Source organism: Oryctolagus cuniculus, chromosome 4 (assembly GCF_964237555.1).
Source record: "Oryctolagus cuniculus chromosome 4, mOryCun1.1, whole genome shotgun sequence".
NCBI classification, from domain to species: domain Eukaryota; kingdom Metazoa; phylum Chordata; class Mammalia; order Lagomorpha; family Leporidae; genus Oryctolagus; species Oryctolagus cuniculus.
In genome coordinates this window covers 114,523,696-114,540,198 of record NC_091435.1, presented here as the reverse complement: position 1 = coordinate 114,540,198, position 16,503 = coordinate 114,523,696, and the positions used below count along the sequence as shown (strand labels likewise).

Genomic DNA, 16,503 nt, shown 5'->3' with positions numbered 1-16,503 from the left:
AGCTAAATATATAAATTGTACTTCAATAAAATTAAAAAACAATAATATTCCATGATTTACAGTAAATCTGTTTTGTGTAGGAGCATTGCTTATGACACAGAAAGAAAGAAATAAATGAGATATATCCTTATGAGTACTTAGCCTACCAAAATGAAACCAAAATATCCAACCTACTTTTTATAATCAAGTTCAGATAGAAGGAAAACTTAGTTCAATTTTGAGTTTTATCATTTTAGAAAGAACCACTGTCTTATTTTCCTTCTCATTGAACTTTTTTTTTTTAAGATTTTATTTATTCATTTGAGTGGTAGAACCACAGAGAAAGAGAAAGAGAGAGAAAGGCCCTCCATCTGCTGGTTCACTCCCCAAATGGCTGCAATGGCTGGAGCTGGGCTGATCTGAAGTCAGGAGACTGGAATTTCTTTCAGGTCTTCCGCGAGGGTGCAGGAGCCCAAGCACTTGGGTCAACCTCTACTGCCCTACCAGGACACAGCAGAGAATCAGATAGGATACCGATGCCGCAGGCAGAGGCTTAGCCCATCACAACACAGTGGAAGCTCTGAATTTTTTTTTTTTTATTCAACCCAGTATACATTAAACACAGACTGTTCTTAGCTAGTTGCCATGACACTTTGCATCTATTCTAAAAGTTCAATATTTTAGTTTCTTTTGATAAATTAGAGCATTGTCTTTTAGAACACAGCTTTTGAAACTGTGATAATAAGGTAGAATTAAAGTAAAGCTGTTTGGGGTTGGTGCCATGGCACAGTAGGCTAATCCTCCACCTGTAGCGCATCTCATATGGGCGCCGGTTCTAGTCCCGGTTGCTCCACTTCCAATCCAGCTCTCTGCTATGGCCTGGGAGAGCAGTAGAAGAAGGCCCAAGTCCTTGGGCCCCTGAACTCACATGGGAGACCTGGAAGAAGCACCTGGCTCCTGGCTTCAGATTGGAGCAGTTCTGGCCATTGTGGCCATTTGGAGAGTGAACCAACAGAAGAAAGACCTTTCTCTCTGTCTCTCCCTCTCACTGTCTGTAATTCTATCTCTCAAATAAAATCTTTTTTAAAAAATAAAGTAAAGCTGTTGTATATATGCTATTTATTACTATGAACATTTTAAAATGACTTTTCCTAATTATAATAAATAGCTTATTTCTCATAAAAACACCTAATAGTTAAGCATCATAACTCAAAAAAATAAACAGAATAAGTTCAATTTTCTAAATAACATGTGATCATTATGCTTTATTTTTCTTTTGTGTGTTGGTATAATAATTCACACATATTAGATTATTACATAATGTAGTTATACCAAAAAGTCCAAATATATACTAATCTATAAAATCTTTATTTTTTAAATTTTAAAATAAGGTTAAATTTCTGTAGAAAAAATAATCTAAGGAAAATAAAGGCATGTGTAAAAATTTTATGAACATATACTTAAATACAATGTTTATGATCACATTTACATAAAATATATAGTGGTGTATCTGCTACATGTTTTGAAGTCTAGTCCATCAGTAAGTCTGCTACTTTTTATGAAGTATATTTTTCATTATGTACTATATGATATGATTTCAAAAGGAAAAAAACACGATTGAAAATCACATGAATAAAGAACATTTATCTGAATTTTTTTTTTCCTTTGCCCCCCAAAGAATTGCTTAAGGAACTGTATGATCAGCACTAATAAGATAATTTTAGGAACATCTTAGAAGCTATTTTTTAAAAGATTTATTTATTATTTAAAGCAGAGTTACAGAGAGAGGAGAGAAAGAATTCTTCTAGCCACTGGTTTACTCCCCAGATAACCACAACAGCCAGGGCTGGACCAGGCTGAAGCCTTGAAATGGGAAATCCATCTGGGTCTCCCACATGGGTAGCAAGGTCCCAAGAACTTATGGCATCCTGTGCTATTTTCCCAGGTGCATTAATGCATTAACAGGGTGTCGGTTTGGTATTGGAGCAGCCAGGACTTGAACCAGCACCCATGTGGAATGCTAGCATTGAAGGCATCAACTTATCCTGCTGTGCCACAATGCTGGCCCTGAGAAAGTATTTACAAAATAACAGCTTTGTGTTAGATATTTGACCTGTAGTTAAGATGTCAGTTAAGATGTCTGTATTCCATATCGCTTACCTAATTTTGACACCCACCTCCAGCCCCAAACTCCAGCTTCCTGCCAGTGCACACACTGGGAAGCAGCAGACAATGACTCAAACAGTTGAGTTCCTGTCACCCACAGGAAAGACCTAGAAGGAGTTCTTGGTTCCCAGTCCTGTTCATTGATCTCATCTGGTGCTTGGTCCAGTTGATGGGCACACTTTCTCTCTCTTTATCTAGCTGTGTTACTGTCTTTCTTTGACTATCAATTAGAATTATTTAAAACTAAAATAGAGGGTTTTTTTGTTTTTGTTTTTTGTTTGTTTGTTTGTTTTGCCTGAGGTCTGCAGGTGGTACCAGTTCAGTATCCCGGGATACAAAATATGTATTTACACTTAAATATTTATTTCATAGTAGAAAATAAATGTCACACAATTAATGAAACAAACTACTATCAGAATACAAAGGCATGATACTTTCAAGTAACGATAGATAAATGCTGAGAGTTCAGATATTTTTAAAAATTTCAATTAGGGGGCCAGCACCATGGCACAGTAGGTTAATCCTCCACCTGTGGCACTGGCATCCTACATGAGCGCCAGTTCTAGTCCCAGCTGCTCCTCTTTCAGTTCAGCTCTCTGCTGTGGCCTGGGAAAGCAGTAGAAGGTGGTCTAAGTCCTTGGACCCCTGCACCCACATGGGAGACTGGGAAGAAGCACCTGGCTCTTGGCTTCAGATTGACGCAGCTCCAGCCATTGTGGCCATTTGGAGAGTGAACCAATGGAAGGAAGACCTTTCTTGCTCTCTCACTCTCACTGTCTGTAAATCTACCTCTCAAATAAATAAATAAAAATCTTTAAAAAAATTTCAATTAGGATGTTTCATTAATTTCTCTTTATCAGTGCTAGGAAAATATTGTAGTTCTTGTCAAATTCCATCAATTATTTTGTGCTAGCTGTTTTTTTTTTTTTGAGAACAGTTCATAATTCAATTGATTTTTGAAATTAAAAATATTAATTAAAAGTTCCAATTATAGCCAATATCATGCAAATTAATTTCTGCTCACCTTGTTTCCCAAATGAAATGAAAGAAGAAATGTTTGCATAAGTTAATTGATTAAGGTAAAATTCTCACTTTGTTAATACAAACAAGAGTAAAAAAGATGAACTGGGATCTGAAAACTTTTCTAGGATAATATTCTTAAAATATTAAATACCAATTAGTGATAGTTGATAATTTTCATATTACTGTCTCCTTTTTAACTGTACTAAAACATTGGGCTATAGTTTTTCTCAAGAATTAGTATTACCTTTTATGCAATGCTTTTTTAAAGATATATTGATTTGAACAGCAGAGAGAGAGAGGGAGGGAGAGACAGAGAGAGACAGAGAGAGAGAGAGAGAAAGAGATCATCTATCTGCTGGTTCACTTCCCAAATGGCTGCAATGGCCGGGGCTGGGATAGGCTAAAACCAGAGGTCTGGAAATTCATTTGCCACATGTGAGGCAGGGACCCAAGCACTTGGGCCATCTTCCTTGCTTTCCCAAGCACATTAGTAGGGAAAGGGATCAGAAGAAGAGCGGGTAGAACTCCAACATGTGCCCATATGTGAGCTGGCGTGTCAGGAGAGGCTTCAGCTGTTATTCCACAATGCATGCCCAGCAATATTTTATTAGTTTCCTACACCTAAGAGTTTGGATCTGACAGAAAAAAAAACACTAATAAATCAACAACATTTTAAAAAATGATGATTTTTTCTAAACAATAAATGCCACAGTGGGATTACCAATAATTTTTACCACATTTCTTCATGATAAATATTTATGTATAAGAATACTATTTATTATCTCTTCCCACTGATAAGTAAGTAATCTAATTATTTTCTGTTTTAGACTAAATTTATCAAACACCATACCGTTCTTTGTGTTAACCATTAGTTTAATTGTTTAATCAAATATTAACACATTTTCCAACCTCATGAGGAATGTATTGCTGTAATTATGATATATATGTGTGTGTGTGTGTGTGTATAGCCTTTGAAATATAACTTTACTTCTGCCTGTGTTTCCAGATAGGTTAAGCCTACAGCCTCCACCTGCAAGGCCTGAGTCCCACATGTGCACCAGTTCATATCCCAGCTGCTCCACTTCTGATCCAGCTCCCTGATAATATAATAGCCTGGGCAAAGCAACAGAAGATGGTCCAAGTTCGGGCCTCTACCACCCACGTAGGAGAAGTTACTGCCTCCTGGCTTCAGCCTGCCCAAGCCCAACTTTTGCAGCGCTTTGGTGAGTGAACCAGCAGATGGAAAATTGCTATTTCTCTGTCTCTTCCTCTTTCTGTGCATCTTTTTCAAAAAAGTCATAAATCTTAAAAGTTCTTCCATGGCCTGTGCTTTGGTATTCTATCTAAAAAGTCTTTACCACTTCTAAAATCATTGAGATTTCTCTTATGCTATTTCCTAGCAGTTTTATAGTTTTACATTTTACCCTTAGGTCTGTGGTAAATTGTGAGTTTATTTTTTTGAAAAGTTCAGTTCTTAAGGTTTTTTGTTTTGTTTGTTTTTCATATGCATGTTAAGTTGTTCTGAGTTGATTTGTTGAAATCATGATCTTAAAGCCTTTTAATTGCCTCATTCCTTTATCAAAGGCAGTTGACTATTTCTACCTAGGGTGTACCTGTGGACTTTCCATTAGGTTCTATCTACTTATTTGTCTACTATTTTATCAACACCACACTCTCTCAGAAGCCTTAACTTTATAGTAATTCTTCAAATTAGGTAATATGTGTCTTCCTCCTATATTTGTTCCTTTAATATGAAGTTGCTTTTGAGTATTTTGCATCTCTTTATAAAATTTAAAATCAGGTTGTGAATATCAACAAACTACTGATTTTGAGATTATGATTGAATTATGTTCAATACATGAATTGACATTTGTAACTGGCATCTTGACAATATTAAGTGATCCTATCCATAAACATTGATTATTTCCCTATTTATTTAGTTCTTTGATATCTTTCAACATGATTTTGATGTTTGCTTCATATAAGTCTTATTTTTAATTTGTTAATTTTATACTCAAGTATTTAATTCTGGAAAGTACTAGTGTAAATGGCATTTTATTGTTTATTTTTTGATAAAATACCTTGTTTTTATAAAATAGTATAAAGATACATTAATTAAAATATGCTGTAATATGAAGTAGACATAGAGTATGAAGCAATCAAAGACCTGAAAAAGAAACAAATGAAATTACCCTATGTCAAAATATTTGCTGCATATATTGATGGGGGGTTGGATTTTGCAAAAAAAAATTGTGCACTATTTAATGAGCATGTTGAGTAAGCATAGTAAGTTTTTTCATGATCATAATCCTTACTTCAGTGCCTATTCCACATCACTGTTTTTTTTTTTTTAAATCTAAGCAGTCAGAAATGGGAATTCAGGAAGATATTTCTAAATCCCAAATCCAAAACATAAAAAGAAAAATAAATAAAGAGAATTCAAGTTTATTTTGTAGATTTTTTAAAAAATTTATTTGACTGTTAGAGTTATAGACAGAGAGAGAGAAAGGTCTTCATTCTGTTGGTTCACTCTCAAAATGGCCACTACGACTGCAGGAGGAGCAACCAGGACTAGAACCCGGTGCTCACATAGGATGCCTGTGCCTCAGGTGGAGGATTAACCAAGTGAGCCACAGCTCCGGTTCCCTCAAGTTTATTTTGTACAAAGAATAATAAGAACATGAAGAATAATAAAAACATGCCACATAAATGTTAAGAAACATTGAATCTATCAAACATCATTTTTTTTTTTTTTTGGACAGGCAGAGTTAGACAGTGAGTGAGAGAGAGAGACAGAGAGAAAGGTCTTCCTTCCCTTGGTTTACCCCCTAAATGGCCGCTATGGTCGGAGCTGCGCCAATCCGAAGCCAGGAGCCAGGTGCTTCCTCCTGGTCTCCCATGCAGGTACAGGGCCCAAGCACCTGGGCCATCCTCCACTGCCTTCCTGGGCCACAGCAGAGAGCTGGACTGGAAGAGGATCAACCGGGACTAGAACCTGGCACACATATGGAATGCTGGTGCCGTAGGCAGAGGATTAACCAAGTGAGCCATGGCGCCGGCCCCCAAAACATCATTCTTACAAGTTATATTTTGGGTATACAAACAAAATCATACACCAATAAGGAAAATTTTTTGAAAATAAATAGGCAAAAGGCAATAAAAGCTGTTCCTGAGCAACACAAAATTGAAAAGTTCTCTCAAAACTAGAAAAGTAGAAAATGCTCATTTTCATTTATAATAATTATGCCTATTAATGTCATGTTTATACATCATGCATCTTTTAAAATTTATTGATATAGAGAATTGAAATCTCATTATCTTGCTTAAACTATAGCTGTGCTATTGAAGTGTTAGACTAACAATAATGATCAGTAGCAGCTTGTTTAGCTATGCAGAACTTCAGGTCCTGCTACACTCTTCCTGAATAATAATTGACATTTTAATTTCAAGGTGAATAATATGCACAATAATGTTAGATAAACATTGAAGAATGCAATGGCAAAATGGATAGTCTTGGCCTTTTTGTAAGAAGAGTAATTTTCATAGCTTTTATATCATATGAATACGTGCCAGTATCAATCAAAAATTTCAAATGTGCCTGCCTATTGGTTAACGTTTTTACTGCCAGTTAATATTTACAGATGAATTCACAAATTGTGTGAAATGTGTGTTTTTATACATTAGTCATAATTTTCTGGAGATATAGACCGAAGACATAAATGTGAATATATGCATATTGGTATAGGAGAATTGTTTCAAGCACTTAGGAAAATTAGAAGTCGTATGTCAGGTTACCTGTCATATTGACAACCTGGGACCCCAGTAGCACGGCTCAGTTCAAGTCTGAATACTGCAGAACCAAAGCAGAAAGCCTATTATGTACCTCCCTTTCCATGGCCAAAGGCCTCAAGATCCAGAGGCCACTGTTATATATCTCAGAAGCCAAATGCTAGACATCCTAGAGTTCTGATGTTCATAAGTGAGGGAGGAAGGTTTTCACAGTTCTAGGAAAGAAACAGAGGTCAACTTTCCTATGCTTTTTGTGCTTTTTTCTAGTCCCCAGTGAATGAATGGTGCCTAACCATAATGAGTGCGAATCATTCATACTCAGTCCAGCTGCTCACTTACCCACATTCTCTGGAAACACTCACAGACACACCCAGGAATGAGACTTTACCAGCTCGTGGTATTTTTTAACCAACTCAAGTTGACACTTAAAATTAATGTAGATAAAAAACACACATATAAAGATATACAAACATATGTGAGAGGGTACATATATATATATGATAATTTGTAGATTATACTATAGTGTATAATTTATAGAAATTATTGTATTTTAAAATAGCATACATAAGAGCCCACGCTGTGGCACAGTGGGTTAAGCTGCCACCTGCAGCACCGGCCTCCCATATGGGCTGTGGGTCAAGTTCTGGCTGCTCCACTTCTGGTCCAGCTCCCTGCTAATATGCCTAGGAAAGCAACAGAGAATGGCCCAAGTGCTTGGGCCTCTGCAAACATGTGAGAGACATGCAAGAGTCTTCTGGCTCCCGGCTTTAGCCTGGCCCAACCCCAGGAGTTATGACTGTTTAGAGTGAGACCATGAGATGGAAGATCTCTCTTTTTCTCTCTCTGTAACTTTGCCTTTCAAATAAATAAAATAAATCTTTAAAACAATTAAAACAATAAATATACAGCATATATGTAGAGAGAAGATAGTCTACCATGTATTGTAGCTTTTAATAGAATAAGATTAAAATATGGAAATATGTCATAGATATATTTCTATTTGAGTATTTTATGTATCTATTTGAGAGGTAGAATTGCAGATTGAGAAAGAGAGATCTTCCACCTCATGGTTCACTTTGCAAATGGCCACAATAGCATGATCTATGCAAATCTGAAACCATGAGCAAGGAGCTTCTTCCAGGTCTCCCAAAAGGGTGCAGGGGCTGAAGCAACTGCCATTGCATTCCCAGGACATAGTAGAGGGCTGGATCAGAAGAGGAGCAGCTGGGACATGAACCTGTGCCCATATGGGATGCCCACACTACAAGCAGATTCTTAGCCTACTAAACCACAGCATTGGCCCCATAGATATATTTTGAGATAAATACACAAAGAGAAAAACTTATTTAATATAAAAACAAAATGATCACTGGTGTGCATATACATATAGATGACAGATAATAGAATACTTGTATTGCAAATACATTGGCCATCTCCAGATGAGTAGTCATGAAACTCATGAGTGTTTGTCCATAGGGAAGAAAACAAGATAAACAGTGGACATCAGGGGAGGAAGATAACTTCCACTGCTTATACTAGTGAAACTTTTGAATGTTTGAATATTAAATTTTTAGCCATTTGACATAAAAATTAAACAGATATTTTCATTTAGGAGGTTAGTATTAAGAGTATTTATGCATAATATAGATTCATTAGAATTATTAGTCTCAGGGAATGGTTTAAATTTCCAAAGGATGTGAAATGGACTCTTAAATTAGTTTCATTTAAAACAATAAGATACTCGTGTTCCCATCTGATTTAGAATTTCAAGCCATTTTATTTACAACTTATGCTTCTGCATTTACTATTATTTCTGTGACAGTTATCTTCAGGGGACTTTGTTGGTTTTGTATTCCTAATTCTTGTAGCTACTTGCCAGCTACCTGTGCATTTTACTCAAGCCTTCTATTGCTGCCCAGTTTCTTGGAGGTCCTGGATATTTTGCCTGTAAAATCATATAAATGTTGGTTTTGTTTTTGGTATGATGTATATGATTGCAGTGGATGGAATACAGAGGCAGTTATGAGGATCTCACTGTAATTTATGGACTCAGACATGAAAACTCCCAGAAATATAAAACAAAGTAATATTTTGAATTTTAGTCCATAGTTATTTTTCACAAACTATTTTATTAATATTAACATGTGTTATATCTTTTAATTAAGAAACACACTTACATATATGCTATGATCTCTAACATAATATCAATAGATAGCCCGCTTAAAGCAACTGAGCCCTTTTCTGTCTTCAATCATTTTTTAAGAGTCTGAATACATTTAAAAATGAGATTTAAGTAGAAACTTTATCTTCAAAAGTCAAGATAGATGATAAAAGAATAAAAATGTAAGGTTAATCAAGATAAGAGCCATTAAGAGAAAAGTTGAAAGATATCTCACACAATTTTTAGACACCAGAAAAAGGAGCAAGCAGAGATGGATTGATAAGGCAGCCCATGTGAGCTGTGTCACCACCCTATTGTCATGATGGGTGTTGCTGCAGGATCAAATGGCTCTCTGTCTTCACATACTACCACATTAACAAAAATGATTATCATCACGGAGGCCATGGAATGTTATTGTCAAGTCCCCACTTAGAAAATTGATTTTCTGTTGCAAAGAAGGTTGTTTCATTGTATTCAATATTAATTTACTTTACAAAAATTATATTAATTTTTTCAGAGTGTTTTGCATTTATTTAGCATATGCTTCTCAATATTGTAGATGATTATATTTTTTCAAAGTTCTCATTTGTAGTTATTACATAAATATATATATATATATATAAACAGTGAAAGTAAACTTGATTATATGTTGATAGTTTAATCTTTGAAAACTTGATATTTAAAGATAAATATTACCAATTACACTTATATAGGAATTAGAGCATTCTCAATTGGAACTAGAAATTTCTATTGTGACTTACTTTGTGCATTATTGCAATTAAATGTTACTATGAACAAAATAATCTTAAAGTAAAAATTTAAGTTACATTTTATGACTTGAAAATTCCAAATACTATCTTGAAAATCAATATTCAGTGATGAATGAAACTTATATCGAATGACACTATTCAAAAAGATTTTTTATCTCATGAATGAAAGTTATAAACTTACAAACTATAAAATAAGCAGAACAGATTAAAAAGGCCTCCTAGTGGTTTTTCTGTTTCTGATCTTGGTGGCAAGTTTTTTTAAAAAATAAAAATTTAATAATGTTCTATTTAGCTAATAATCTTTGCTAATAAAAATGGAAGAAGTCTGATTAATTATATTATTAAGAACAATTATCTAATTTTAAAAATCAAATGCAAGCAAGTACTACTGACTTTCTAACTGATATTCAAGTATTCATTTATACAAATATCTTTCAATATGTGTTTCTGTGATTATATACTTAATATATACTTGTATAAAGTTGTAACGTACAAGTTATTCATAACTTACACATCAAGTTTATCAGTGTGGACAGTGCAATGTGACCACTTAATTCATGGAGCATTTACTTAAAGTATAAATCAAGTTTTCTCAGGTCAAAATTCAATCTGAGAATAAGAAATTAAAGATTCACTATACAATTATTAACTATAGTTGATTTAGTTGGCCAGCACTGTAGCTTAGAGAGTAAAGCCACTGCCTACAGTGCTGGCATCCTATACAGGCACCGGTTCAAGACCCGGCTTCTCCACTTCCTATCCAGCTCTCTGCTATGGCCTGAGAAAGCAGTAGAAAATGGTCCAAGTCTTTGAGGCCCTGCACTGCTTGGGAGACCTGGAAGAAGCTCCTGGCACCTGGCTTTGGATTGGCGCAGCTCCGGCCATTGCGGCCAATTGTGGAGGGAACCAGCAGATGGAAGACTTCTCCTTCTCTGTGCAACTTTGACTTTCAAATAAATAAATAAATCTTTAAAAAAAACCCAAACTATAGTTGACTTAGTTAATTTTCTTTATAAGGAAATCCACCAGAAGCAATGCAATTCTTTCCAGTATTAATTGAATTCACAGTTCTTGCAAGAAATGCAAATGAGTTCTTAGAAATTTCTATTTAACAAAATCATGGTTAAAAATTCTTCAGGCTCATATGCCTCAATATACCATTATAATTATTGATTCTTTTTTATGGATTGAAGGTAACATGGGGATGGGGTTGACACAATAATAACTGCAGATTTAAGTAATCTATAAACATTTGTCATGAAAATATGCTCTGCTAAAATAGAGCAAAAATTGGAAATTCAAATTAGATGGGTCTTACAACGAGCAAAATAAATAAAGTATAAGAGACATGGCATGGCAGAGGGATGGTGGGGAGGAAGAGTTAGGGAGGTGGGGAGGACATGTAACCATCTAAAGGTCCGTGACTGTCAGCTCAGATAGCTGCCTTTTGGCAATGCAGGCCCAATATTGTCATTACACATACACATTTTTTCAAGAAAGACGGAAAAGCTGAATCCTTATATGAAATATCTTACTTTTTTTGATATTTCATCAAAAAGAATAACATTTTAGAGTGAACTACTGAGTGCTTCAGCAAAAATGCCTCTTTCTGCACCTGGCAATGACGTCTAGTTTAATGAAATTTTTACCATCGAGTAAATGTTAGTCAACAGTAAGTTGCTTGTAGGGAACAATATCAGGAATAAAACACTGCACACTGTATGCGACTTTCATATGTTCATAGTTATATAACTTCTTCCTCTTACAAAGAACAAAAAACCTAACTGCAGACGTCTTGATTTTTTTCATGTTCATTTATTTGAAAAACAGAATGAGAGAGAGACAGAGAGAAAGAGAGAGAGAGAGAGACAAATTCTGTCTACTGGGTCACTCCCCAAATGGCCTGATTTGTCAGGGGGTCAGGCTGAAGCCAGGAGCTTGGAACTACAAAAGAGTCTTCCATGTGGGTGGTAGAGGTCCATGTACATGAGCCTTGGGAAGCATTCACAGGGAGCTGGACTGGAAACGGGCAGCTGGAACTCTAATTGGTGTTACAATGTGCAATTCCCAGACTACTTGATAACATCATTTACTGCTATTAGATTTCTGCACATTGCCACACAGAAACATTGCCCTAACCTATTAAACGTTCCTTTCTTAAAAAAGATTTATTTACTTATTTGAAAGTCAGAGTTACACAGAGAGAGAGAGAGAAAGAGAGGTCTTCCATCTGCTGGTTCACTCCCCAGTTGGCCACAACAGTCAGAGCTGAGCCGATCCAAACCCAGGAACCAGGAGCTTCATCTGAATCTCCCACATGAGCTCAGGGGCCCAAGGACTTGGGTCATCTTCTACTGCCTTCCGAGGCCATAGCAGAGAGCTGGATCTGCAGTGGAGCATCTGGGTCTTGAACCGGTGCACATATGGAATGCAAGCAATGCAGCTTTACCTGCTCTGCCACAGTGCCCGTCCCTTAAAGTTTCCTTTTAAGACCTCTTGCTTTTGAATCATAAAGAGCATATTGCCTTTTTTCATATGTAGGGAATAAAATACAGGGATTCTTATTAATCTAGTAAACTTTCTCCCTAAATTTTTGGCAATGCGACCCCGCTTCTATTCTATTCTATTCTATTCTATTCTATATATATATATATATATATATATATATATATATTCTGTTCATATGGATGCAGTAAAATAAGAGATAATAAAGAAGTGCTAATTAAAAAAAAAGATTTATTTATTTACTTGAAAATCAGAGTTACAGAGAGGGAAATATCTTCTGTCTGCTGGTTCACTCCCCATTCTGTCGCAACAGTTGGGGCTCCAGAGGCAGGAGCTTTTCTGAGCCTCCAACATGAGTGCATGGGCCGAAACTGTTGGGCCACATTCTGCTGCTTTTCTCAGGCCATAAGCAGGGAGCTGGATCAGAACTGGTGTAGCCAGGATGTGAACCAGTGCCATAAGGGATGTTGGTGTCACAGGCAGCAGTTTACCTACTAAGCCAGAACACTGGCCCCTATTTTTTATTTTTTATCTGTAGACTAATGTTGCTATTAATATTTATTTACTTTTTATTTTTTAGGCAGTGGGGAGAAAGATAGTGAGAGAGAGAAAAAGGGAGAGAGAGAGAGGTTGAGAGAGACACATCCTCTACCTGCCAGTTCACTCCACAGTTGTTCAGCTAAGGCTAAGCCAGGGCAAAACAGGAGCCTGGAATTCAATTCAACTCTCCACCAGGGGTGGTAGGTACTCAGGGACTCAGCTACCTGAGCCATCACCTGCTACCCACTAGGAAGCACATTAACTGGTAGCTATTGTCAAACTGTAGTGCAGGGCAGTTGAAAACAACAGACAATCACACAAATATGAGGTGGATTCTTCAACTTGTTGTGGAAAAATAAAAATTTAAATATGTGTATATACATATATATATCTGTTGCAGTATTTTTAAAAAATAGACACTACCATTCTTACATTTTACATACTTTTGGCTGTATCCTTATTTTCCAACTATTTGCATTCTTGTGCACCAGAATGAAGAATGCTTGTGCCAATAATTATATCTTCTAAATCACAGTATTTCCATCTGTTGTAGTCACCAGTTAGTCCTTTAATATTAATTAAATTATTGACCATGTTTTTGGATGTCAATGAAATTTTTAATTTTAAAACTTAAGTTTATATTTTCATAAAAAGAGCATGGATAGAATTAGAATTCCTCTAGGTAACAGGAAGCAGGAAATAGATATTTGATAGTGAACTGATAAAATCTTCCACACAAACAATTTAATTTTGTGTCATTTTTGACACTTTTTCCATATAGCCCATGTGACTCAGGGAAGCTTACTGCATTAGTGACTCTGGGTACATTCTAATTAGTCCCAACAAATCACTGGAAAATGCTTTCTGGTGGCTTTCACTGGTCAAATAGACGGCATGTGATCTAAACTATCCCAATCAGGCTAAACGAAATAATTTATATTCTATTTTTTTTTTTTGACAGGCAGAGTGGACAGTGTGAGAGAGAGACAGAGACAAAGGTCTTCCTTTGCCATTGGTTCACCCTCCAATGGCCGCCACGGCTGGCGCACTGCACTGATCCTATGGCAGGAGCCAGGTGCTTCTCCTGGTCTCCCATGGGGTGCAGGGCCCAAGGACTTGGGCTATCCTCCACTGCACTCCCTGGCCACAGCAGAGAGCTGGCCTGGAAGAGGGGCAACCGGGACAGAATCCGGCGCCCCGACCGGGACTAGAACCCAGTGTGCCAGCGCCGCAAGGTGGAGGATTAGCCTAGTGAGCTGCGGTGCCGGCCAACCACTTTTGAGGTACTCACATAATTCTCACTTCCTTCTTTCTGTCCACCCAATACTCTATCCTCAAATCCTTCGGTCTTTATTCTAACACACGAAACCCAGGGCAAAAGTTCTACCAATTACTATTGGCAGCTATCTTGTGTCTAGGAGGATAATTAGTATGCAAATAATTAGCATACAGATGACATATCACAGATATGGAGACAACCTGGATTCTTATTCACATTCCTGGGATGCACTGGTGCTTACTTTACTTAAGACTCACTGTCAAATAGGTAACGAATGTTCTGTTTGTTTAAACCAAAACATAAAAATAGCATACAATATTATAAAATATTGCTAGTCTGTTACCATGTCTATACAGAAATTAACATATTTAAAATTCCACAAAATGTTATTTTTTTCTATAAGAAAAAATTAGAATGGTGATAGAAATAACAACAATTAATATGTGCTGAAATAGAAGAAACATAAATGGCTGCATCTGTAAAATGCCATAATTAATGCATTGTACTTTTTCAGAAAGTGATGTTCACTCTGCCTAAGAGATTACCAAAGAGAAAATTGCTGTAATTTGTATGCTGTAGACTCCAGCAGAACCTTGCTGACTCAGTGGCTGACTAACAAGTAGACTAATTTAGGTTTAATATCAATTCTGTTCATTTATTAGTGGTGTGAAAAAGCACTAAAAAGGTCAAAAGTCGGGTGTAAAGAGGGAGAAGTAATATTATGTTGATAATCTACTGAACTGGAGAACTCTGAATATTGTAGAAGCAAGTCTACTCACGTAACTACATTCTTTAAAAAGCTGGTAATACATTCTGAGTTTAACTTACATAGCAATCTAAATGGTTAGATTCATGTACAATTAAGTCAATAAACTGAGTGAATAGCAAACCAAAAAGAATTACACCATTCAGCACACATTTATTCAAAATTTAATTACTTGTAACTACAGAACTTATATTTCAATAGTGCACATGCAGATACTAAAAACCTGTTTGTTAACAGATTGATTTAATGGTCAAATTACCAACTTTCCTAAGAGACTGTATAATGATACATAGAAGAAGAATGCAATTATATTTATTAAACTTATAGAAAATTATTAAATTATTTTAAATTCCTTTCTTGAAAAATAGGCATGTTGGGAACTTTTAAGTAAAATGTCAAACCATATTTAAATTTAGCAACCTGGTAAAAGGAATTGCTCCTAAGACTTCTCAGTGTAAAAATGGACAGCAAGAGACTTGTTTACATCTTTGGAAGGTGAAATTCTCAGTAATGACAACAGCTTACCACAGATGACTCAAGTCAGCTCACAATGCTTTTGTCACAGACAGAAAGGCACGAGGACATCCGTGATTAAGAATAACATCGTGTGCATGGGTTTGAAAATCAGCAACACTTATCTGTTGATCTTGGGATCAGTGATTCCGAGACAAGGGGACTACTGAGACTACATGTGTTGTCAGACTAATTGGATAAACTGGCAGTGATACAGCAAATGGGAGTGCAACAGAGCAGCTTTAAAATGTCAAAACTTATACAAGTGAGGCTTTTAGCTTTAAAAAAGAAGTTTTATCAATAAATAAGAGGTATAAAATTAGATAAATGATGCACAAACCAATACTGTAAAAGAAATGAGCTGGTATACAAGTTATGAGATAGAGTTTGCATCATTTAATATTTCTAAGATTTCCTCTTCACTAAAACAAGAGAATATTTTCCCCAAGGTTTAGAATGAAGATAATAATATTGAAAATCATTGAAATTTTAAATCACAAAAAGGCCAGCTGGCTCCTGTTCATGTGCTCTTGACAACTATGCAAAGCACCCTCAGTTCCAAATGTCTTCAAAAATACTATGACATGAACAGTGTGCTAATATTTACACAGGTTTTGAATATGGAGAAAACAAACTGTAATAGCAATAATCATGAAGGAGTAAATTACTAGAGCTAAGTGGATTCCAAATTATTTTTTAAAATAATAACCATCCTGGGGCCAGGGCTGTGGCACAGCGAGTTAAAACGCTGGCCTTGAAGCACCGGCATCCCATATGGGCGCCAGTTCTAGTCCTGGCTGTTCTTCCTCTGATCCAGCTCTCTGCAATGGCCTGGGAAAACAGTGGAAGATGACCCAAGTCCTTGGGCTCCTGCACCAACGTGGGAGACCCAGAGGAAGCTCCTGGCTCCTGGCTTCAGATTGGCACAACTCCGGGGTTGCGGACATCTGGGAAGTGAACCGGTGGATGGAAGACCTCTCTCTCTGTCTCTACCTCTCTCTGTAACCCTTTC

At 36.3% G+C, this 16,503-nt stretch overlaps 1 long non-coding RNA gene across 4 annotated transcripts in view; it reads left to right on the top strand.

Moving 5' to 3' along the window:
- The window catches only part of LOC127482891 (uncharacterized), a 165,179-nt gene that overhangs the window by 72,521 nt on the left and 76,155 nt on the right, over nucleotides 1-16,503 (top strand). For all 4 annotated transcript variants that reach the window (XR_007908788.2, XR_007908789.2, XR_007908787.2 and 1 more), the window contains one exon: nucleotides 4,175-4,391. This is a non-coding gene — a long non-coding RNA (uncharacterized lncRNA). The remainder of the gene's footprint in view (nucleotides 1-4,174; nucleotides 4,392-16,503) is intronic.